Raw genomic sequence first — 27699 nt, 5'->3', positions numbered from 1 at the left:
GGACAAGCCTCAGAATTAATGTTAGTGCCTAGAACAGAAGCCAGGTTTTAACTTGCCTTCCAAAATATTTGCGATTCATGTTTTTACATCTTTTCAGTCTTTGATGCATGAAGGGTCATGTCCCTATGACTGTCCACCTAACATCCACCAGCCCTGTCACATGTTAACACTAAACCACCCACCTTAACCCACTTTGAGTTTTACTGCTCTCTATGTAGAAAACGAGCCAACCATTTGCAATGCTTGCTCCAACATAACTAACTAGAAGAATAAAGAAATCTAGGTCGCCTCAACTCACCAAGGCTAGAAATTGCTGACGTTGTACAGAATAAAGTCCCATTTTTTTCTTTCAGATGCTCTTTAATTTGCACTCTTCTCCCTCCCTCTCTTCTATCTTCGTACAAATAACTTAAGATTCTCCCTGGGGAGTGCTGAGGAGCAGAGACATGGATCTATTGACAAATCAATATTGGCAAAGAAAACTCTATTAGTTAGCAAGATTGCAAGTTCTTCTTTTTCAGGAAAAAAAAAATCTTATTGTATCCAAATTGTTTCCCTAGAGCACTGTTGATTGGCAATGGAGTGAAAGTTATAGCCAAAGCAAGTCTTTGCATACATTCTATAATTGACAGACCATGTCACTGTGGTTGTGAGGGGCCATTGGAATGCTTGGCCTTGAAGAGTCTTTAACTTTCATTCACTCCTTTCTCAAAACATAAAATTGCTTCAATTTGATACTAAGCCTTAACAAGGGAAAAGTAGAAAAAATAAAATAAAGGTCTTTTAAGGACTTAGATGGCACTGAACGCCTTCCAACTGCACTTCAAGGACTATATTAGACCTGTTGTGATAACTAGTCCTCTCTAGATTCTCATTCACACTTTTTTTCTCTGTGTAGCAAGAAAGTACATGTACTAAGTATAAACCCATTCTCAGTTTCTGCATTATTATCCGCATGAAGAGCATCTGTTGTGGTTTGAATCTGGAATGTCCCCCAAAGGCTCATATATTGAAGGCTTACTCCTCAATGCAGCAGTGTTCAGAGGTGAGGATTTGGGGAAGTGATTGAATCATGGGGGTTTATAATTTGAGGGGATTACTGGGAGGTGATGGAAACTGTAGGAGGTAGGACCTAGTTGAGGAGAGTGGAACCTGAGGCTCTCCCCTTGGGGACTGTATTTTGTCCCCAACCCCTTCCTCTCACTCTTGGCTTCCCAGATATCAAGCTTTCCTCTGCTACACCTCTCCTCCATGATATTCTCCCTCTCGTCCAGCCCAAAGTAATGGAGCTAAACTACCCTGGACTAAATCCTCTGAAACCATGAGCCAAAACAAATATTTCTTCCTTTTGTCCCAGTGATGAAAATCTGACTAAGCACCTAAAACATCCTGACTACTGCCTAGCTCAGTGCCCTGCAGGTAGTAAACACAATACTTATATGTGGAATGAAAGAAGTTAGTGTGTCATTTATTCTGATTTACTCTAGATATTACTTTCATGAAACATTAAAGTGATAAATGAGATATAATTATAAAGAAGAGAAGGTGAAGAAGCATTTAAATTTTTAATTGCTTGGATAAATTAGGTTTCAAAAATAACAATTCTTTAATTAAAAATAAATTAATCTGCTAAAGCTAAGCATCATTGCTTGAGTAGGCTACCTACATTTTTTGTGTGTATTTTATTTCTTTAGGATAAAAAGTCTTTCAATAAAGGCAATAACTATGTCTTCCAGATTTTCTAGAGCTGTCCAAATTTCATGTGATTGCATTCTTTTCCATAAAGCAGTATACTTAATAATAATCTAGTATTTTTTAATATTTCTCTTTCTTGGACCTTTAGTTTAACTCAAAAGTCAGGAAAAATTATACTTTAGTCTCTATATCTGTCACTTGATCCCCTTTTTGCTTCAAAGTAACTGGCACAAAGACCTACATGGTACAAATATTCACCATGTTTATTGATTACTTAATTAATCAATCAATTTGTGGATAAATTTGTTATAAGGTGACTTTTAAAAAAATAATTCCTGTCATGGAAAAACATAGTAATTCAAATTTTCTTTCATTTTAAAGAAGATAATACTTTAAAGTCGCTAAGAAGGTAACCTCTGAACTGATAATTTGAAAGTATTTCTTTCCTATGTATCCTCCTCCCCACCTGCCATAACAAACTCAATGCTCTGTATACAGTCTGTCTGTATACAGTCGACTATACATAAGTTGACACCAAAAGGGATTAAGTGTAAGTAATAAAAGTTGATTACAAAATTTTGCCTAAGAATCTTATCATTGTTTACAAATTTTGGAAGGGAGGGAGGAAGAGTTAGAAGAATATTTTTAGTCAACTTTCTATAACTATAACAACATATTTGAGACAATTAACTTAAAAAGAAGTTTATTTTGGCTCCTGGTTTCAGAGATTCCACTCCATGATTGGGAGGACACATTGCTTTTAGGCCTGGGATGAGGCAGCACATCAAGGTGGATGTGCTGGGTGGAAGAAGGGGCTGGGTCCCACTACCCTCTTTAAAGGCATACCCCAATCATTTAAAGACCTCCCACATAACCTACTTCTCTAAGGTTCTATCACTTCCCAATCCTGCCACCCTGGAGAACATGTCTGCAACAGATGGGCATTAGGAGGATATTAATCATCCAAAATGATAACAAAAATGGTAGATATATGCTCTAGAATGGTTTTCAACAGTACTCCATGCAGCAATTCCCAGATCTCCATCAAAATACCTATGAAGACAATGAAAAAATAGAAATCTCCTCTTGCTCAGAAGATACTACTCTAGAAATTCACTGTCCAGTAGGGTAGCCATTAGTAACATGTGGCTGTTTACATTTAACTTTAAAGCTGTTTAATTTAAATAAAATTAAAAATCAAGCTCTTCAGTACTCGATAGTTATAGGAGCACGTGGGTGTCATATTGAATAGCACAAATATAGAACATTTCCATCATCACTGTGTTAGGGAGCTTTTTGTCACTGTGGCCAGTATCCCTGACAAGAACAACTTAGAAGAGGAAAAGTTTATTTTGGGCTCATAGTTCCAGAAGTTCAGTCTATGGCTGTCTAATTTCATTCTGGCTCTGAGCCCAAGGTGAGGCAGGACATCATGGCAGAAAGATGTGTCAGAAGAGCACTACTCCACTGACAGTGGCTAGGAAGCAGAGAGAGAGTAGCAGGAGCCACAGGGCTGACGCACCTTTCCAGGTCATGCCTTCTATCTAGACTTGCCACCAGTTAGTCCACTCACATTAGGAGGACTTAATTCAATCATCTTAACCCGGATTAACACAGGAGTTTTTTTGGAGGGTCAACTCAGATCCAGTAACTTAAGGAAATAGAAAATAAACTTAAATCTTAAATCAAGCATGAAGATTATAAACATTGGATCAGAGATAAATAGTGAACAAAAATAATACAGAAAGTCAAAATCAAAATCAAAAGTTGTTTCTTCAAAAAGATTAACAAAATTGACAAAAGTTTGCTAGATAGATTCTGAAAAAGAGAAAGACTCAAGTAATTAAAATCAATAGGATGTTAATACTGATTCTGCAGAAATAAAAAAAAATTATAAGAGATTACCATGAATAATTGTACACCAACAGGTTGGATAACCTAAATGAAATAGAAAAAAAACCAAAACCCATAAATCTTATCAAGACTAAATCATGAAGAAGTAGAAAATTTGAACAGACCTATAATTGGTAAAGAGATCGAATCAGTGATCAAAAACCCAGGACTGGGGTTGCAGCTCAGTGGGAGAGCACTTGCCTAGTAAGTGTGAGGCACAGGGTTCAACCATCAGCACCACATAAAAATAAATAAATAAAATAAAAGTATTGTGCTCATCTATAACTAAAAAATATTTTCTAAAAAAATCTCCCAACAAAGAAAAATCTTGTACTTGATGGGTTCAAAATAAGTTCAACCAAACATTTACTTGTTTTCCTTTTACTTTTTTATTAACATGTATTTGTTATTTAATTGATTTTATTTTTTAAATACATGACAGTGGAATGCATTACAGTTCTTATTACATATATAAAGCACAATGTTATATATCTTTGTGTAGTTCACGCTGATTCATATCTTTATACGTGTACTTTGTGGGGGTTTTTGCATTATAATTATTACACATATATACCACAATTTTTCATATCTCTGCTTGTATATAAAGTAGGTTGACACCCTATTCATGTCTTCATACATCACATTCCACCATCTTGCTAATCCCCTGCCTCCTCCCTTTCCATCCCACCCCTCTTCCCTGTCTATTCCTCTCATGTTCCCCCTCCCTACCCCACTGTGAGTCAGTCTCCTTATATCAAATAAAACATTTGACATTTGTTTTTATGGGATTGGCTAACTTCAATTAGCATTATATTCTCCAATGCCATCCAATTACCCGAAAATGCCATGATTTTATTCTCTTTTATTGCTGAGTGAAATTCTATTGTGTATATATGCTACATTTTTTAATCCATTCATCCACTGAAGGGCACCTAGGTTGGCTCCAAAGTTTGGCTATTGTGAATTGTGCTGCTATAAACATTGATGTAGCTGTGTCCCTGTAGTACGCTGTTTTTAAGTTCTTTGGGTATAGTCAGAGGAGACAAATAGCTGGGTCAAATGGTGGTTCCATTTCCAGATTTCCAAGGAATCGCCATATTGCTTTCCATATTGGCTGCACCAATTTGCAGTCCTACCAGCAATGTATGAGTGTACCTTTTTCCCCATCCTCACCAACACTTGTTGTTTGTCTTCATAATAGCTGCCATTTTGACTGAAGTGAGATGATATCTTAGAGTAGTTTTCATTTGCATTTCACTGATTGCTAAAGATGATGAGCACTTTTGTATATGAAGTATGTATATGTATATTTCATATATTTGTATACTCTTCTGAGAAGTGTCTGTTCAGGGTGTTGGCCCATTTGTTGATTGGGTTATTTGGTTTTTTTGGTTCTTAGCTTTTTGAGTTCTTTACATACCCTAGAGATTAGTGTTCTATCTGATGTATGAGGGGTAAAAATTTGCTCCCAGGATGTAGGCTCTCTGTTCACCTCACACATTGTTTCTTTTGCTGAGAAGAAACTTTTTAGTTTGATTCCATCCATCCCATTTATTGATTCTTGGTTTTAATTCTTGCATATAGGAGTCTTATTAAGGAAGTTGGGGACTAATACCACACGATGAAGATTAGGGCCTACTTTTTCTTCTGTTAGAAGCAGAGTCTGTGGTTTAATTCCTAGGTCCTTGATCCATTTTTAGTTGAGTTTTGTGCATGGTGAGAGATAGGGGTTTAATTTCATTTTGTTGCATATGGATTTCCAGTTTTCCCAGCACCATTTGTTGAAGAGGCTATCTTTTCTCCAATGCATGTTCTTGGCACCTTTGTCTAATATAAGATAATTGTAATTTTGTGGGTTAGCCTCTAGGTCCTCTATTCTGTACCATTGGTCTATCAGTCTGTTTTGGTGCCAATACCATGCTGTTTTTGTTACTATTGCTCTGTAGTATAGTTTAAGTTCTGGTATAGTGATGCCACCTGCTTCACTCTTCCTGCTAAAGATTGCTTTAGCTATTCTGGGTCTCTTATTCAATATCACCCCAATCCTAAAACCAGGCAAAGACACATCAAAAAAATAAAACTTCAGACCAATATCTCTAATGAACATAGATGCAAAAATTCTCAATAAAATTCTGGAAGACTGAATACAAAAACATCAAAAAGATTGTGCACCATGATCAAGTGGGACTCATTCAAGGGATGCAAGGTTGGTTCAACATATGGAAATCTATAAATGTAATTCATCACATCAATAGGCTTAAAGATAAGAATCATATGATCATTTCAATAGATGCAAAAAAAAACATTTGACAAAATACAGCATCCCTTTATGTTCAAAACACTAGAAAAAAATGGGATAACAGGAACATATCTCAACATCATAAAGGCTATCTACACTAAACCTCAGGCCAACATCATTCTAAACAGAGAGAAATTGAAGGCATTCCCTCTAAAAACTGGAACAAAACAGGGATACCCTCTTTCACCACTTCTACTCAACATAGTTCTTGAAACACTGGCCAGAGAAATTAGACAAAAGAAATCAAAGATATATGTATAGGAAAAGAAGAACTTATATTAAAACTATTTGCTGATGATATGATTCTATATCTAGAAGATCCAAAAAACTCCACCAGAAGACTTCTAGAAGTAGTAAATGAATTCAGCAAAGTAGCAGGATATAAAATCAACACCCATAAATCAAAGGCACTTCTGTATATCAGTGACAAATCTTCAGAAAGGGAAACAAGAAAAACTACACCATTTTCAATAGCCTCAAAAAAATATATAATACTTGAGAATCAATTTAACAAAAGAGGTGAAAGATCTATACAATGAAAATTACAGAACCCTAAAGAAAGAAATCAAAGAAGACCTTAGAAGATGGGAAGATCTGCTTTGCTCTTGGATATGCAGAATTAATATCGTCAAAATGACCACACTACCAAAAGCACTATACAGATTTATTGCAATTCCTATCAAATTCCCAATGGCATTGCTCATAGAAACAGAAAAGGCGATCATGAAATTCATCTGCAATCAAACATTTAAAGAAAAACTAACATCAATTCTCAAACTTTTACACACAAAAAAATTGAGCATGAGAGAACACTTTTTAACCCATTCTATGAGACAAAAATATTCTGACACCAATGCTAAAGACACTACTATAAAATTACAGACCAACATTCCCCATGAGCTTTGATGCAAAAATTCTCAATAAGTTGCCAACAAGTCAAATTCAGCTGCATAGGAAAATAATTAAACACTATAAAACACATAGAAGAAAACATAGGACAAAATCTTCATAATATTGGATTTGGCAATGATTTCTTGGGTATGACGCCAAAGGTACAAGCAACAATAGAAAAAATAAACATTAGTGGGAGCAGTGACTGAATCATGGGTCTGGAAATGTCCTGTGATAAGAGGCAATGCCTCTTTTGGAAACTCGCTGTGAAGGTGTCAATTTGAGACTGCCCAGTTGCTACAGTGATGCCCTATTCAATAGGAGATGCCCTATTCTTAATATCCACGAAGTTACTCAGTTCTTGACCTTGAAGCTCAGAGGCCAGCTGCTCAGGGGTAGAAAGTTATGGGCAAAAGCTGATAATCATCATTGGGCTGCTCATACTCATGACTTTGATTCTGCTTACTTTAAAGAAACTTTCCCACAATAAATCCTTTTGATGTTTTTAGCTACATAATAAACATGCTGAGCTTGCTGTGTGTCACCATCTCTCTCAAGGTTTGTAGTCAACAATCAAGATCCAGCTTTTTCTCTATTTATGTGTCTGTTTGTCTTTTCTCCATGCCCTCATTGCCTGCTCTGGGAAGCTGAATTAATGGCCCCACAAGTTGTGGCAAAACACACTGGACTTCATAAAAAGATAAAAACTACATGCATCCAAAGACACTATTCACAATGGACTGGAAGACTTAGACTGTTAAGATGTCAACAGTGATCAAAATAATCTACAGATTTAATACAATCCAAATTAAAATTCTAATAAAATTTTTGCAGAAATGGAAAACCCACTCTAAAATTCTTGTGGAAAAAAAATCATCCTAAAATTTATATGATACCATGAATAATAAAAACAATCTTGAAAAAAGAGAGAATAGCTGAAGGACTCATGCTTATTGACTTCAACCCTCACTATAAATTTATACTAAGTAAAATGATGTAGTACTGCTATAAAGACAGTCATACCAATGGACTAGAATAGAAACCAAAAATAAACCCGAAGATATTTGGCCAAATTATTTTTCTTACAAAGCTGCCAAGACAAACAAATGGGGAAAAAGTCATCTTCAATAAATGGTGCTGGGATAACTGGATATCCATATGCAAAAGAATAAAGATGGATCCTTACCTAACAGCATAAAGAAAAATTAACTCAAAATGAATTAAAGACCATCATATCAAATATAAGGCCTAAAACTATCAAACTTTTAGAAGAAAGCATAAGACAAAAGCTTCACAAGTATTGTATTCAGCAATGATTTCTTGTATATGACACCAAAGGTACAAGCAACAAAAGAAAAATAGACAAATTTGACTTCATAAAAATGTAAAACTTTTTTTGCATAAAAAGATATTATCCACAAAAAAGGCAATCCACAGAATAGAATATTTTCAAATCATATATCTAATGATAGATTAATATTCAGAATATATAGAAAAGTAAAACTCAACAATAGCAAAATAAACAACCCCATCAAAAACCACACAAAAAAATAGACATGTCTCCAAAGATATGTAAATGACAAATAAAGACATAAATAGATGCTCAACATTAGGGAAATGCAAATCCAAACAACATTGAGATACCACCCCATGGCCATTAGGATCACTACCATCCAAAAAGAAAAGAAGAGTATTGATGTGGGTACGGAGAAAGTAGAGCACTTACACACTGTTGGTGGGAATATAAAATGATATGGCCACTGTGGAAAACAGTGGTACCCCTACAAATTAAAAATAAAATTACCATATGATCCAGCAATTTCACTTCTTAATATATACCCAAAGTATTGAAAACAGAGTCTCAAAAGATATTTGATCATCCATGTTCATAGCAGCATTATTCACAATAGCTAAGATGTGGAGACAACTTACCCAAAAGGTGATCAATGGATGAAAGGATAAGCAAAATGTGGTATCTGCACACAGTTAAATACTATTCAGCCTTAAAAAGGAAATTCTGCTATTTGCTGTGACATGGATTAAACTCCAGGACATTATGCTAACAAGTTTCATAAGTGAGCAAATACTCTGTGGTTCCATTCATATGAGGTATTTAGAGTAGTCAAGATCATGGAGACAAATAGTAGATTGGTGGTTGTTAGAAATTGGGGGTAGAAGAAAATAGAAGTTGTTTAATGGCTATAGAGTCTGAGTTTTTTTCAGATGAAAAGAGTATGGATGGGCTGGGGATATATATAGCTAAGTTGGTAGAATGCTTGCCTTATTATGCAAAAAGTCCTGGGTTCAATCCCCAGCACCACACACACACACACAAAAAAAAAAAAAAGCTGGGGGAGGGAGTATGGAGGTGAATAGTGGTGATGGTTGTACATTATGAATGTATTTAATATCATTGACTGTATATTCAAAAAAGGATAAGATGGTAAATTTAATGTGTATTTAAATAATAAAAAATTGGAAATAATAACTAATGGTTAGAAAGTTTGTTTGGAAATGAATACTGTCCATAATGTATATTGTAGCATGAATATTATTGTGTAGATATATATTATATTGCACTATATTATATAAACATTTATACATTTTGATTTATAATTTATGCATTATATCTTAAATGTAAAGAAAATTGCAATAAAAATAATTGTCAAAATTTCTGCTATAAAAATAAATCCCATATTTGGCCTAAAAAAACCAAAGTAGCATAAATTTCTTATATGGAATAGAAAGATCTCAAAAGATAACATTTTATAATTTTAATTGAAAGTCTCCCTTTGAAAGGTTAAAATTAGTGACTAAATTTGATCATTAATGAAAATATAAACTACATGTATAGTATCACAAATAATGGATAAAATACAATACAAAATACAAGCAAATAAATAGGATGTATATACAGAAAATAAATGAAACAAAAAAAAACACAGAAACAAAGATAACATCACTAGAAAAATATAAAGGTGAAACAATAAACAGGTAGATTGCCTAAAGCATTTTATTAACAAGTCATTCTTCACTGATTTGAAATGTCAACTTTATCATAAATTAAATTTCTATACGTATTTTTATATCAATGTCACATTATACTATTGTACATTTAATATCTTAACAGTCTTTATTCAATAACAAAAAACACTTTAACATCTTAAAATTAAGCACAAATATTTAACTGATCTTCAGAGAAAAAAAATATGCCTATAAGCCTAGACAATATTATAAGAGGAAAAGTTTGATTCTGTGAAAATTTTTAAACTTGCACATAGCAAGAAAAGTATACCCCAAAGTATCAGTCAGCTTTCTGTCCTAACCTAACCCTAACCCTAACCCTAACACCAGAGGTAAACAACTGAAAGGAGAAAAGGTTTGTTTTAGCTCACAGTTTAAAAGATTTTAGTCCAAGGTCACTTGCTTTTGAGCCTGGAGCACAGCAGAACATCCTGGTGGAAAGCATGTAGAGAAGTAAAGCTGCTCACCTCATGGCCGCCAGAAAGTGGAGAGAGAAGGGGCTGGAGTTCCCATTTTCCATCAAGGGCACACCCACCATGGCCTAACTTCCTTCCACTAGGCCCCACCCACTAAAGGTTCCATCACCCGCAGCAGCACCACAGACTGGTCATCACCAATATGGGTCTTAGCATTTGCTGGTAAGTGGATGGAATTGGAGAGTATCATGTTAAGTGAAATAAGTCAGTCCCAAAAAATCAGAGGTAGAATGTTTTCTCTGATATGTGGATGCTAACCCACAACAAGAGAAGGGAAGATTAGAAGTTCATTGGGTTAGACAAAGGGGAATGAAGGGAAGAAGAAGGAATGGTAATAAGAAGAATGAATCCAACAAATTTTTCCCATCTTCATATACAAATACACAACCAATGAAACTCCACATCATGTACAACCACAATAATGGGAACCTAATTTGGAACAAGTTATATTTATTATATGTATGTATAATATTTGAAAATATCAAAATATACTCTACTGTATGTAAGTGACAAAAAGGAATGTGGGCCTTTGGGGGACATTTAAGAGCCAAACCATAACAAAATTAAGTAGGACCACTACGAACTGGAAAACAATAATTGCAGTACATATATCAATCTGTACTTAAAGGTATTTCACAAATCAAAAAGAAAACTAAGAGGAAAAATACTCTCAGCCTTATTCTGATCCAAGAAAATATGCATTTTAAATACTTTGCATTTACTGAATCATCAATTTTAAGTAATAATTATACTTCTGTGGTGAGATGGGCCTGATCATAAATTGTACCTGATAAACATGATACAACCTTTCCAGAAAAAAAAAAATTTGCAATTTAAATTCTGGACATTAAAAGGTCATACACTTTAGCCTAATAATACAATTCCTCCTCTAGGACCCTATCCTGAAAAAGAAAATTTTCTCAAAATCCAGCAAAAACTGAATCTCTGAGATGTTAACTACAAATAGAGAAAAGACACACTCTTAACAAAACCAGAGAATAATTAGTATAATATAGTGCACCCATAAATGAAATACTGCATATTTCACATCTATTAAAATATGGTTTTCCAAGAATTTAAAAAGAGAAAAAAAAGAGTAAGAAATTCGTCATTATACAATCTAGATTAAAAATAAGCAGGACATAAAAGAAGAGCTTCTATATAGAATATGTATTTGTATTTTACATAATAATTTTATATATAGAAATAGGTTTTATACTCAATTTGATTTCAAACATTTCTTCTTTGCTCATATTTTCTACAATGTATCTATATTGCTTTTAAAGTCAGAAAAAAAAGTGTAAATACTTTTTATCTGATGTAAAACTAAAATTATGGATTCAGCCCCAAATGGCTACTCCCTGTGACTGAGTCCATGTGAAATTCATTACCCCAATGTGACAGCTAATTTTTCATCAAGCCCACTTGTGAATAAGCCTTCATGACTTCCTCCATTGTGTTCCACATAATTTAGCGCTTGATTGTATGCTATTTGGTGTGCAGTTTGGGATATTTACTATTAATGCATCTGATTTCAGTATATGTTTAGGAAGCATCAATTCTGTTACAGGCTCTGTGTTATGCTACTATGTTTGTTTGGGTTTTTTTATTTCATTATCACAACAGCTCTAAATTCTTGTGATAGCCAATCCTTAAAGATGTTAAAAGGTTAAGTGACTTGCTCAAACTCAGAGTGGCAGAATAGAAATTTAATCATAGGTCTCCTATTTCCAGTACTGCATGATTGTTCCACTAAATAGCTTTTCTACTCCAAGAGTATAGTGTTACATCCTCTACTTGTTCTTCTCTCCTAAGGTGACCAGAACACTTAGCACAATGCTCCATAGGTTATTTGATTTTTTTAATCAATTACTATGTGGAAATAGCAGCATGACCCTCGACTGTCCCATCTGAATGAAACTGAGCTGAGCGGTGCTTATCAAATTCTGGGTTTGCACTGCTTTAATTTCACACCCATTCAAGGGTTTATTCTGAAAACTTGCCAGTGCACCAAATGTATGGCAGATGCGAGCAGAAGTGTGACATGATAGATGAAAGCCAACCCTGCAGTACACAGGGCAGGTGGGAAGCTGGTTTTAGCAGGGAAACCCTTACAAGGATGTATAAGATGAGACAAACAGTTCTCCACATCATCTCAATCCATGGAGAAGTATGTGAAGGCCAGGCCATGTCATGGGCTATGCTGCAGGAGCCATTCCGTGTCCCTTTGAAATGCTGGCATTTCATATAGGACAAACAAGAAAGCAAATACAAAGAACAATTATAATCTGAGTTTGTATGATAGCCATTTGCAGGCGGTACCTGCCTGTCCTTATACTGCCTGGAGTCTTTGACAGAAGGTGACACATCCAGGTCAATCAATTTAAGAAAACAGCAGGACAGCTCTATCACTGATCCCACTTACCCATCTTCACTGTGCCCTGTTCCTTGAAGTTCTCCCTGTTTGGAGGTTCATCCAGTCCCAGATTCCAATCAAAGCTGTATTTATACATAGGAGCCTAATAGGCTGTGACACAAGCCTATCACTCTGCACCTGTTATCCTTTAAATCTGAAGAGTCCATTTAGAAAATGCTTGGTCCCTAGCATGGTACTATGGGGTGGTGGTGGAAACGTAATGGAGTAGGGCCCAAAGGGAGGTCTTAGAGTAACTGGGAATGTGCCCTCGAAGGGGATTATAGGATCCAACTCCTTCCTCTTTCTCTTCGTTTGGTTTCTCAGCCATGAGTTGAGTGGTTTTGCCCCACCACACACAATCAGCTATCATGTGTTGCCTCACCCTGGGCCCAAAAGCAATGTGCCCAACCTGATTATGGACTAAAACCTCTAAAAAAGTGAACCAAAATAAATATTTCATCTTTAGAATTATCTGTGGCATTTTTATAGTGATGGAAAGCTAGCACAGCAGCCAAATTATAGCTTTTGCTCACACCCAGCATCAGTGGCCCCCAAGAAGGTCAGTGGGTTGCCCAGTGGTCTCCTGGTTATCACTCTTCTGTCCCTTATGCCCATTGGAGAATCAAATTCCTATTGAGGGGCTTCTTGCTCCTGCCGGTATTTTCCTATTTTGAACCCTGCCACCATACCCCAAACTAGGTTTATTGATGTACCGTGTCTTCCTGCTCAGTCATCCTTTGCCTCAATATCTAATGTCCTCTCAGCTGGGCTTCATTCTCACCTGCCTGTTGGGATACAGCTATCTTCTCTTAGAAAGTTTAAATCTGACTATTGCCTGAATCATCACTGGGCTTGGAATGTACCTTTAAGACCTGATCAGGCTTGAGATGCTCGTCCATGTTGCCTGCCTTAGCCTCTATGGGAATCTTTTAGGCTGGCCTGTCACACTGCCCGGCCTTGATAGCATAAAGACCTGTCATGCATGCACCCAGGATAAGGACCTATACTTCACTGCCCAAAATCAACATGATTTCAAGAATCTAACCAAAGCTTTCATGTCTTTCCTCATTTTAAAATACTATTTCAAACATTATTGCACTAAACACTGAATGGATACTGTTTTATCACAACAAAAATATTCATTTATATATCCATGCTGGTGAGTTATTTCAAGACTTAGTTTAAATGCTCTTTTGCAGTCAGATATTTTTTTGAATGACTCCAGTTGATCAAAATGTTAAATTTAATCAGCTTTTTGGACTAAAAACTTCTTCAATGAAAGGAAAATTCTCACAAACGTGGCAGCCACTTTACTTTCATCAAATCCATTGCTAGCCAGTTTCTGATTCTGCAGTGAAACCAGCTATCTTTCAACAAAGTAGTTGCTAGGTGTAATAGAAACAACTTTCTTTATTTATTTCTATAGTGAAGAAAAATATTTTGTAGTTGTGTACTTTCCCATGTGGTTTCTTTTTGAATAATCTATTTTTCCTTCCCCTAAGGCATTTTGGACTAACACTTAACTGAAAAGTTAATTTAGCACAGGTAGGATAGCCAACCATCCAAATTTGCCTAGGAGAGAGGGGTTTTCTGGGACATAAGTCTTTCAGTGCTAAAATTAGGATAGTCCTTGCAAAGCAAGAGTCTATAGGGCACACAAGGGTAAGTATAATAAGAACAATGAAAGTCTGCTCTGAAGCAAATTAGGAAGATGTAGGGAAACCTCTATCAGGTAAATTGGAGAAACAGAAATTCTATTGGAAGGAAGAGGAAGAGGGATTTAAGAATGGGCATGAAACACAAGACTATGCCAAGCTCTCTCAGATGTAACATTCTCAGCTCTAAGGTTGCTCTGAGACCTGGATGAAGGAGGTCTTTAAGAATATAAAAACCCTGACAAGGTTGAGTATAGTATCCTAGAGGAACTTGTACCCTACTTCTCAGGAAGGAGAAGAGAACACCTTTCAGAGTAACCCTGGGCCAATAAGGGGCAGCTGCAATGGAATAGAAATGGCAAGGCCTAGGCATGGTAGCCTCATGTTGAGACAGGACCTAAGTCAGGGGTTAAGAGCCTAAGTCAGGAGCTGATGAGAGGACTTGGGTGAGTCAGAAGTTCTATACTTATAAAAGCCAAGATGCATCTGCATCCACAGTTGGCATGGGGCAAAGAAAGTTGTTTCTAACCATACAGAGAATACAGAACTCAAGTAAAAATAGTCACAGTCACTTCAGCAGAGGATGAAGTAAAGATAGCTATCAAAATAGACCAGAGACCAACTAGGGTCAGCAGGAGCTGGCAGAAAACAATCGCACTTGCACCAAAAAGCCCTCTCCCCATTGGCAGTGAGGCTTCTCCAACACCAGAAGTCAAATTGGAGAAGAGGAAGAAGAGGGGAGACTTTCTGGAGAAAAGAAAACTCCCTAATAAAGAAATTATCAATTAAATTTTCTTATAATTGACTGAAGACCATGTTATCTTTAGGGATAGGTTTTGGGGGTTGGTTTGTTCTTTTCACCACCAACAACAAAAACAAAGTTCCTGCTGACCTTTCCCTGCTACCCCCAATTATTTTAGTAAGGTCACCAAGATCTTTGCTCTTTGTCCACATCTGAGCAATATAAGAAATTGAACCCTGCCATGGTGTTCACTTTCATCGCCTCTACTATTTATTGTTCTCCATATTAGTTCCAAATACATCCTTCACTCCAAATCAGAGTGATTTCTATTTCACAAATGTGAATTGTTGAGATTGGAAAGATCATACCATAAAATAGTAACACTGAAGACCTTGAATATCAGAGCCATCATGAAATTGGAAGTTTTCCCCTTTCAAAAAGAATCTTGGCATCTTTCTCATAACTGACATGCCTCGCTTGTAACCACACTTTTGTTTCTGTTCTTTCTCAGCTAAAACTAGAATTTTTTTCCTATTGCTTTTGCATATTTGCAATACAGACTTTAAAAAACATTCTAATTTTGGAAATCCCAAGTCTTTTAGTAATTTTTGAAGAAGATGCTTTTCAATAGGTGGGCCTACGTTGCTCAAATTTTGTAACATAGGAACATATCGGCTTGGCTTATACTTAAGCCAAAATGTATGATTGTCTTGGCAGGAAATTAGAATTTCCTTTTAACCAGGAATAGATTAAAATTTCCTATCTAGAAAGTACATTCACAATGGCACTCTGTTCAGAGTCAAGCCTGTGCAGGTGTGACTTGGCAGGATTTGGGAGGTATAATAATAGACAATATTGTTGTAATTGGAGTCATTTTATTCGGATTGTGCAGGATGAGTTTCTAATCTACTCAAGCAATAAAGATTGAATAAAATGCATAAAATATCTTTGTCAGGAGGGAGGCACTAACTCCTATGAAAAATGTAATTTTGAAGCCCATAAGTTATCCCAGTGTTAATTTCCTTCATCCTGCTATCTCAGTTTCGCCATACCTCAAGGCTTACGCTCCTTCTCAACTACACCTAATTTTATGCTCTGACAATTCCCCGGAAATTTGCTTCCAATGTAGAATTTGTACATGTACATTTCAAATCCTGCTGCCTAAATACTTTCCCTGAAAAAGCACCAGCTTTAGCTCTACCATGAACTCTTCCCCTTGGGAAAGTGTGTTGTCAAACAATTGCAGCAAAAACATCATAGAGTCTGTAGTATGTGAAGCGACCACACAAAAATGAGTTTCTGAGTGAATATTATTATTTTATCTCTGCATTAGCAGAGAGCAAGGAACTCTGATTACTAGTCTATAGAACAGAAGTTGGCACACTTAGGCCAACGGGCCAAAGGCAGCCCACTCCCTGTTCTTGTAAATAAACCTTTGTTGGAACACAGCCACTCTCATTTTGTTTTCAAATGAGTGCTTTATGTTGTCTCTGACTGCCTTCACACTGCCAAGGAGTGTCAAGTCGTTACAGCAGTGACAATACGCCCTGCAAAGACCAAAATATCTGAACTTCTACAGAAAAGTTTGCTGACTCTTGTCTAGAAACTGGATGGTAGATCTACCTGCACTGCCATTACCCTCTTCCCCTTGACCTCACCAAGCAACCAAGCCTTTCTTCCCACTGAAATTGCTATGACCTCAGAATCCTTTCTGATATACACAGGCACCAATATCTGCTCCAAGTTGCCAACCTCAGCCTGGAATAAAATTAAAAATAACTCAGTCCAGGGATGGTGGAGCATGCCTATAATCCCAATGGCTCGGGAGGCTGAGACAGGAGGATAGAGAGTTCAAGACTCTGTCTCTAAATAAAATATAAAAGGGGCTGGAGATATGGCTCAGTGATTAAGCACACGAGGGTTCAATCCCCAATACCAAAGCAAAATTTTAAAAAGCCCTCAGAACCATGTAGAATGAGAGAAAAGAGATCCAATTCCTCACAAGATAGATAACTTGAACAATTAAACAGAGGTTGTTGTCTGACTATCCAGTTTTGTGCATTTCCATAAAATTCATTATACTATTTACATATGTCTAATTTTCTAAATTAGATCATTGTGTTGTGAGAAACCACAGAAATCATTTAATTCTCCCCTTCTTAGTCCCTTCAGGCTTCTCTAACAAGTCCCTGTAAACTGAGTAGCTTTTAAACCACAGAAATTTATTGCACACAGTTCTGGAGGCAAGGAAGTGCAAGATGAAGGCCCTGGCAGATTCAGTGTCTAGTGAGGGTCCCTTCCCAACCCACAGACAGCTTTTTTGCTGCATCTTCTCGTAGCCAGAAGGGGCAAGATTTCTCTTCCTGGCCTCTTTTATAACAGCACTAATTCCATTCATGAGGGCCCCATCCCCATGATGTAATCACCTGCCAAGGGTCCCACCTCCTCATGCATTCACATTGGATATTCGATTTCAACATCTGAATTTTGAGGAGACTCAAGCATTAAGTCTGCCTCACCTTCTGTCTGCAAGATTCCCTAGAACTTGGCAACCATTCCACTAATAACTGAACTGAACCATTTCTAGTAATTGTTATGAATTTGTTTTAATCATTAGGGAAGGAAAAAGTCACCTTCCATAGCAACCTTCGACTGTCTAATGAATCTCCTTATTTATTTTTTTTCTTTTTTCTAACTTCAAGCCAATTTCATCTTTCTCTGTCATGGTAGAAAGGTCATCATCCTCAGTACTTTCCCTCTTAACTAATTGCCTTGTCACAAAGACTTCTTGTTTTTTTAAGAATAATGCTTGCAAGATTTTCATATTGGTGCCTTCTAGCCAAGGAAAGAGAATATCATTGAATTTTTCTTTAACCATCCCCTTTCCCTGAGCACATGTCCCCCAAAACTACAGGGGAACAACAATTTATAGTCAGGTCTTAAGTGAGGATTCTTCAGCAGCTACTTTACTCTTCTCCAAGTAAATGAGAAAGCACTTAACAAAAGCACTTACAAGTGCCATGGAATACCCTTGATACAAAAAAGAATTATTTATCCTCCACTTAAGTACCACATAATGAGATATTATTAATAAATGAAAATTGATCTACCTTGGAAATAACAAAGCTCAAATCTCTTTCCTACCAATGATGAGGTCTCTTTCTCAGTGCCAGCCCACAATGGGAAAGCAATTTCACTTCAGATAGCCCCAGTGGTGTAAATCAAAGGTTTTATGGCTTAGCCGCTGGGTTCTCTAGTGATGCATTTTGCTGGTATCAAATTATAGGCATCTGAATCAGTAAGCATTAAAGGTTATGAAAGGTCCCCGTAGTTCCCAGCATACCTGAAAGGCAAAATAATCACTGGGGAGTAGATAATGCTTCATTAAGCCTATTTTCACAAAAATAATGTTAGCAATAGTTAAATTAACGCGAGTTATTCTTATTTATTCATATTCTTTATTTCTTTATTCTTCAATCAGAGCTTTTAAATGTCAAGCTTAACAATGCAAGACACCCTCCTAATAGGCAGTAAATGGCTGCTGCTGAGACTTTGAGCTGTTTCAACTTAAAACAATGTGAAAACTGGAATTTTTGAAGTTCAAAAATACCTCTTTCCAAGACATCTCCTACAAACTTGATCATTGAGGAGTCACTCTTCCATAATCAAGTTCTCCACTTGAACATATTTTTCATTTTCCTTAAGAGGAAGGCTACAGAAAAGGCAAGAAACCCCCAAACCCAAGCAAAAGGGCTCTTAAAGTATTCCTGAGGGTTTTTATTATTTTTACATTTTATCAGATGGTCTGAACACTGGAGCTCCTACACCTAAAATCCTACCATGATTACAAGGCAGTGGTGTCCCAAGGAAGGTAAAGAGGAATATGACAGGGCAACAACGGGGATGTGAAAACCCAGACCCCTCTAAGAGTATGCTTGATGGATTATTCAGCATGAAGGCTCAACGCCTCACTGAAGGCAACAGAAGATGTCACACAGCAGGAACAGTATAGAATTTGTCAGGCATCTCTGTCTCTACCTTCTGGTATTTCCTTTACAGAGAAGTTAAATTCTTCCAGCCCCTTCCAAACCTCCCTAGAATATCACACGAGATAGCAACCTGATTTCCATTCTTTCTTTCTACAATTGTAAAGTACATTCTAAATCTAAAAAAAAAAAAAAGCGGGGGGACTTCAATCAAATTTTGATCATTAAAATCTAAAGAGCTTCATTCATTACCATTTGTCAGCTTCCCACAGATCCCTCTTTTTACATTTCAAATAATTTTTGCTGTATTACAAACAGAGATACCGATTGATGGAGTTCCAAGGTCTGTGCCAGACACATATGCCAAGGAACAAATGCAGTTTAAGGAGAAATGATCTGAGGAAACAAGAGAGTGCAATTCATGGTCACTGAGAACTCTTTCCTGCATCATCAGATTTTCCTTATTAGATTTCTTCCTTTTACCTGCTCTTATTCTTCTTGGTAACAATCAAACAAAAAACAGACCAAAAACCTTTCCCCTGCAGACAACAGCCATATTTATTTGCAACAATCTTCCAAAGAGTCGTGGGCACTTGTCGTGGGTCACCATCTCCAATTCCTCTCCTCCCATCTCTCTTCAACTGACTCCCTTCAGGCTTTCATCTCCCATCAAGTCAAGGAAACTTCATTTGTTTACAAAGGTCACCAGAAACCCTCACACTGCAAAACTCAAAGGCCAGTTCTCATGAGGATGCACGCAATTTCTCAGATGCTTTTAATACAGTGGGTTCTCCATCCTCCTTGGTATATTTTCTTCACTTGGCTCCCAGCTCCCCACATTTTCTGGGTTCTATCCTACCTTCATGGCCCCTCGGTCTCTGTCTCTTTGGCTAGTTGCCCCTTTTTAGCCTTCCATCTCCAACCCTGGAGTACCACTGGAACTGCAAAGTCTGTTTGCTATCTTTGGTCACTACCTTGTCCATCTCAACCAGACACACAACTTAAGTGCAACTGATATGTGTCAGTTCTCAAAGTTGTAACTCCAACAACACACTTCAACCACATATAAATTTCTAGTTGATATCACAAGTTTAAAATATCCAAAACCAAGCTCCTGGCCTTCCCTTACCCTCAAAAACTAATCTGCATGAGGTCATCACCATGTCTCCTACTTAACCCAAACCACAGGAGTCATGTTTTACTTCTGCCTTTCTCTATACCCGACATCCAGTCTATTAGGAACTGCCATCTACTCTCATTCTTCCCACTGACAGTGGCGGGATCAAGTCAATAACAGCTCACCTTTGTGACTCAATCTCATCCTAACTGATTTCTCTGCTTGCTCACTTGCTCCCTAGCAATTTCTTCTCACCACAGGCACCCATTTATCTTAGAGCAAAATGTTAATGTTATTTTGATGGTCTACAGAGCTCTAACAGCCTGCCTTCCCCCAACCCTGGATCCTCTCTCCACTGTCAGAATTCATCTCCTAGGTCTTTCTCCTGTGCTTACTCCACTGTTGCTACTCTTGTCCCTTTGCTGTCCCTCAAGTGCACCAGGAATATTAGGGCCTTTGTGTTGGTTATTTTCTCTGTCTAGAACTCATTCCAGGTATCAGCCTGGTAAACTCCCTCACCTCTTTTAATTTCTTTCCAATCCCTTTGGTCCTCATTAAGTTCTGAGGGCTTCCCTAAGCTGCTGACGTTGGCCTCGAACTTGAAGCCCTCCTGCCTCAGTCTCCTGAGTCACTGAGTTTATAGGAATGTGCCACAGCACCCAGCCAAAAGGTAATTGAACTTTTTTCTTAAGCTTTTGTTTCTGCTTCATTGTGATGCTGGGGATTGGACCCAGTGCCTAGAACACGCTAGGCAAGCATTCATACCCCCAGCCGCCTTCTTTTAATTTCTGCTTACCTAATGGAGCCCTTCCCTGGAAACTATATTCAAGATGACAACTGTCTCATCAATAATCCAATGTCCCTTACTTGGCTCTTTTCCTTTTCTCTATCATAATTAGTTTCCAAAATTTCATTGAATTCATTTGTTCATTATGCTTGTAGGCTACTGTCAGTCTTTCCCCACTAGAATGCAAGCTCCATGAAGATAGGGATTTTTGTCATTGTGTTCATTTGTGTATGACAAATATCCAGGAGATAATTGGTATGTAATTTTGCTCAGTAATTACACTGAAAACGAATGTATGGTAAATCAGAAAAAGAGTCAGAACACTAAATTTGTGAATGGCAGAAATCACCTGATTAAAAAACAAAAACAAGAAAAAATAGCCTTTGTCTGCTTTTGACTATATCTTGCAGTACATTTTTTCCTCCTTTCTCAAGCTTCTCCATGACCTCATTGCACTTTTCCTTTCAGAATAACTAAACATTATGAGTATCCCTCCTGAGCACATAGGTGAGAACATTCACCTGTACTCTCTGAGGCTAATGAAGCTCTCTGGGTGGCAGGGATTTCCTCTATTCCTGGGGCTTTCAGCAAATAAAAGGAAGATCTGCAGTGAACCAGAACTGTTTGAGAAATCAAATATAAAAACATTATTTCTTCTCATTGCTAAGTCAGAATTTTTTACCCTTGACAATAAAACATAAGGGGCTTTCGTGCCATGTCTGTGTCAAAATTTCAAGTATTTGGGAAGAAATGCACTGATCTTCACATATACAAATTGACAAATGATAGGACAGAAAACCAATTTCCTGGAATAATAATATAACCATGTGCATGAAAGGCCAGAGGCATGAATCAATAGACTAAGCCGCATAATTCTTTTAACCTAAGACACTCTTCTATTGTCAAAAACCAGACAGTTCAAGATGTGCAATTTACAAACTTGATGATTTTTTTAAAACAAAGGAAACTGATCAATTTCCTCTTTTTTCTCCATCGAACTGACAAGCATGACTCATTCAATTGAAATAAAAGCAAAAATTAGGAAATTGACCCAAACAGTGTCTGAAGCAGCACACATCCTATGAAAGGAAGCAAACCCACCTGAGACTGTTAAAATTGCATTTCACTTACCAGCTTGTCGCACCAAGCAGAGCATGAGAAAGAAGGAGATAGCTAATGAAGAAGAATGAAAGGAGGGTGTGCAACGGTGAAAAAACAAACATATTTGTAAAAAGAAAGCTGGAGCTTGAAACTTGAGTTCTAACTATTAATACAAATATCTCATAAGATCATATCATTTTTCATGTGTCCATAATTCACCATTTTGTGAAATGCTTATATAGATCATTTCCCAGTTTTCTATCAAATAATTTATCTTTCTTATAGCATCATATATAGTATCTATCTCTTGTAGATATTAACAAATAATCATGGGGGTAGAAAATTTCTTCTTCCATTTCGTCACTCATATTTTTATCTCCACTGGTATCTCTTGAAGAACAGAGATTCTTTGTTTTGATGTCAGTTTTTACATAACTTGGATTTAATGTTTTGTTCTCTTTATTTTTATTAAATCTTTTCCTAGTCTGGGATCCTAGAGACATTCACCTACACTTTTTCTTAATATTTTTAATATTTGATTGTTACAATTATGTCTTTGATCTGTCTTGGATTGGTCATTCTATATGGTTGTGTATCAAAATCCACATCATGTTTTCCTCTCATGGGTAACTCTCCCAGTGCCATTTATCGAAGAGCTTATCTTTGCCAAGTGATATGCAGTACCAGTTCTGTCATAAATCAGGTTTCCAAATACACTTGGATCTGTTTCTGGACTTCAGTTCTGCTCCATCAATCTGCTGTATACCCTGTGCCAATATCACACTATGTTAATCAGTGTAGCTTTACACTAATTCTTCCTTTCTGGTAGGCCAATGCCCCCTGCCCCCACCTACAACACCACCTGACTCATTTTTATAAGGAGCATCTTGACTATTCTTTACTTTTGCATTGTAATACAAATTTTAGGGTTAGTTTGTCCAATTCTGAAAAATTCCCAAAGGGGATTTTTTTTCTTTTAATCAATTGCTTTGAATCTATAGATTCATTTGGAGAGAACTGACTCTTCCATAAACATAATGTATCTGTCTTCCAGCAAAATTGCACACCTTTTGTTAGAATTATTGCTGGTATTTTACATTCCTATTGCTATTGTAAATGATACCATTATTTTAATTGAATTTTCTAACTCTTTTAATGGTCTATATAAAAATGCAATTCATTGTTATTTAATGTTGATCCTATACCTAGAAATACTTTCTTGCAGTTAGGTATAGCCATATGTTTGATCTCTGGCAAATGCATTTGGATGGAAAGGAAAGAAGCCACTTTCAATCTATCTCATATACACTCCCCATGAAATCTTCCATGCTTTCTTGGCGTATCTACTGGCTAGAGTTTGATACTCAGTGTGATCTTGGAAATTATATGTTGAGACCATCTGTTATCCTGGGTCCCTGAATGACCATACTGCACAGAACCTCCCCACATACCACCCACACACTCTTACCAATTAAGAACACCTGTGCTAGACTATTTATATAAACAAAAAATAAACAGATTATTTGAAGTCATCAAAATTTTGAAGTCTGAAACAATTATTTTGTTCATATTTTCTATATTCTCATAAGTTTTTCTCCTACCACTTACAGAAAAATGTTTTTTTAAAAAAAAACTCTTTGTGGATTTTTTAAAATTTCTCTTCATAGCATGTACATTTTTGTTTTATATATTTCAAAACTATAGTATTAGGAGCATTCAAGCTTAGAATGGTACAACTTCCATAATTTGAAACTTTTATCAGTGGTGATTCCCTTTGTTTTTAGAAATTCTATACACCCTAAAAAACCTACTTTGTCAGACATTGTTTTAGTTAGCTATTTTGCTGCTGTGACTGAAGGACCCAACCAGAACACCTATATGTTTATTTGAGGGCTCAGAGTTCCAGAGGTCTTAGACCATAGAAGGCTGACTCCATTCCTCCAGGCTCAACGTGAGGCATGTCATGGCGAAAGAGGTTGGCAGAGGGAAGCAGCTTACTTCGTGATCAGAAAGCAGAAAGAGAGCCTCCATTTTCCAGATACAAATATATACCCCAAAGCCAGACCCCAATTCCTACCTCCTCCAGCCACATCCTACCACTTCAGTTACCACTCAGTTAAACCCTATCAGGGGATTAAATCACTGATTGGGTTAAGACTCTCACAACCCAATCATTTCTCCTCTGAACCTTCTTGCATTGTCTCACATGTGAGCTTCGGGGGGATACCTCACATCCAACTCATAATAGACATTAATGTAGTTATGCCAACTCTGGGAGGAAGGTAGTATTTGGTATTCTCTTTTCCCGTCTCTGACCAACGATTTTTCTTTGTTTTAGCTATTATTTGTCATGAATGTCCTATAACCCAGTTTTCAATGCTTTCATCAAGGCTGAGTTTTTGTCTTCTAAGTGCAGAGTTTCACTTATATTTATTATGATTACAAATAACCATTTTACTTTTCATGGTTACCACTTACTCCTTCTTGCCTCCTTTTGGATACCCAGAGGGTTTTAACATTGTTTGCTTCCTCTTATGTTTTCCCCCCTCTACTTTTTTGGAAATCACTCCACCATATTTTTTTCTTTTTAAACTGGTTTCCCTAAAAACAGTATTCTTGATTAAATTTGCAAAGTCCAAAGTTATTCAATATTAAAAGGTCAGAATCTTAGAACTTCTTGAACTGCAACCATCACCCTATCAATTATTGCCCAGGTTATTATTTTTATTTTATTTTTTAAAACTAAAAATTTCAACTATTTCTAGTAACATATTCTAATAATAATTATTATGAATTGTGTAATATCTGAATAAATTTATCATCTTCATGGCTCACATCTTGATTTGGGTTTTTTAGTAAACATTTTATAAACCAAGGTAGAGCAAAACAGTAATTGAGAAAGGAAATTTAAAAATGCAACGTGATATGATTATCAAATTGGCTCCCACTTCACAAAGGATTTCAATACTTTGAAATCTACTCTAAGGGATGCCTTAGAGTAGTATTGAAGAGAAGAAGAGAAACTGTATATACCAGAATGATTTATATCTCCTGTTGACTTGAAGTAAAGTTGTACATATTGGAAATTAATGCCTCCTGCACTTCCAGGTTTCTCATTTGGCTTCTGAGTGGCACCTCAGGTTATACACCCCACACCCTGCTATGTGGAGTTTTATTCAAGTCTGAAAGTGGCAGAAATAACCAGAGACACCAGGCAAACCACTGGTTAAGTCCAGAGTCATAACCACATCCAAGGAAGATGAGACAATGGCTGTTCCCAAACCGAAGTCCATAGGATGTGGCAACTGTTGAGATGGAGCAAGAGCCTGAATGCTTGGAAAGCAGGTGGAGATAAAGAAATCTAAGGAGATGAATGAGATTTGTGTGATAGACACACCATTCCTTATATCTCACAGCTTTCTTCTGAATCATTCTTCCTTTTGAAATGTGTCTCTTAGAAGTTCTTCTAAGGAGATTGATCAAAGTATGTTAGGTACACATATGACTATGGCATATCCCACTGTTATATATAATTAGAATACATCAATAAAAATAAACTAAAAATAAAAGAAAACAATTTCTTCTAGCGAGAATCTGTTGTAGTCTTTACTATTTCTTCTTCTTGAAATATGTTCTTGAAAGATAGAATTCCAGAAGATACAGAATTCTAATTCATTCTCTCAGTATTTTGAAGTCATAATTCTTTGGCCTCAGTCTACTCTTTCCTCTTTTGTAAGTAACTACTATTTCTTCCAGGTTGTTATGTTATCCTTTAGTGTCATAATTCAGTTTTACTATTATGTATCCAAACATGAATTCCTCTTTATTTATTACACTACTTAAATTTTTAGGGCTCCCTGAAAAAGAATCTAAGTCCTTTATTTATAGAAAATTCTAGACCAATACTTCTTTTTTATATTGCCCATTCTCTGTCCCACTTACTTGTACAACCAGTTATATTTCATATTGACCTTCCCATTCTATACTTCATTTCTCTGAATATGTCATATTTTCCATCTCTTTCTCTCTGAACAGCATTTATATAATTTCTTCAGTTCTATCTGCCAATTTATTAATTTATTCATTAGTTATGTCTAATCAACTATATATTCCAGTTATTGAGTTTCTAATTTCTATTAATCAAGTTTATAATTTTAATTATATTTTTCAAGTATCTAAGATTTTTTAGATTCTTGGACAAAAGTTTGATAGTATTACTTTATATATCATACTTCCATACAATATGTTATTCTTTTTTAAAATTTGTTTATTAAGTTTTTTATTTAAATATGACAGCAGAATGCATTACAATTCATGTTACACATGTAGAGCACAAATATTCATATCTCTAGTTGTATACAATGCATATTCACACCAACTTTTGTCTTCATATATATATACTTAGGATAATGATGTCTGTCCATCACATTCCACCATCATTTCTAACCCCATGCCCCCTCCCTTTTCCTCCCACTCCTCTGCCCTATCTAGAGTTTGTCTATTTCTCCCATGTTCCCTCTCCCTACTCCACTATGAATCAGCCTCCTTGTATCAGAGACAACATTTGGCATTTGGTTTTTTGGGATTGGCTAATTTCAGGAAGATATATCTTCTCTAACTCCATCCATTTACCTGCAAATGTCATGATTTTATTCTCTGTTATAGCTGAGTAATATTCCATTGTGTATATATACCACATTTTTTTATCCATTCATCTACTGATGAGCATTTAGGTTGGTTCCACAGTTTAGCTATTGTGAATTGTGCTGCTATAAACATTGATGTGACCGTGTCCCTGAAGTGTACTGTTTTTAAGTTCTTTGGGTACAGACTGTGAAAAGGGATAGTTGGGTCAAAATGGTGGTTCCATTCCCAATTTTCCAAGGAATCTCCATATTGCTTTCCAGATTGGCTGCATAAATTTGCAGTCCCACCAGCAATGTACAAGTGTACCCTTTTCCCCACATCCTCGCCAGCACTTATTGTTGCTTGACTTCATAATGGCTGCCAATCTGACTGAAGTGAGATGAAGTTCTGATTTGCATTTCTCTAATTGCTAGCAATGATAAACATTTTCTCATATATTTGTTGATTTATTATATATCATCTTCTGAGAAGTGTCTGTTCAGGTCCTTGGCCTATTGATTATTTCTTTTTCTTTTTTTTTTTTCGATGTTTAGCTTTTTGAGTTCTTTATATATCTTAGAGATGAGTGCTCTATCTGATGTGTGAAGGGTAAAAATTTGCTCCCATTCTATTCACCTCACTGATTGTTTCTTTTGCTGAGAAGAAGCTTTTTAACTTCATATTAGGGTTGGGAGAAATGGAGGAACTTTGGGCAAAGGGAAGGGAGGGAAGGAAGGGAGAATGGGGGCATGAAAGATGGTGGAATGAGATGGACATCATTAACCTAGATACATGTATGACTGCACAAATGGTGCAACACTACACTGTGTACAACCAGAGAAATGAAAAATTGTGTACCATGAATCAAAATGCGTTCTGCTGTCCTATACACCTAATTAAAATTAACTAATTAGTTAATTTTTAAAAATCTGTAGGTTAGATACATAACACATGTCTCACTGGTTTTAGGCCTTAACATAAAAATCAAGAT

This window comes from Urocitellus parryii, chromosome 14, assembly GCF_045843805.1.
Source record: "Urocitellus parryii isolate mUroPar1 chromosome 14, mUroPar1.hap1, whole genome shotgun sequence".
Classification (NCBI taxonomy): Eukaryota; Metazoa; Chordata; class Mammalia; order Rodentia; family Sciuridae; genus Urocitellus; species Urocitellus parryii.
Note: the sequence above shows the minus strand (reverse complement) of the source record.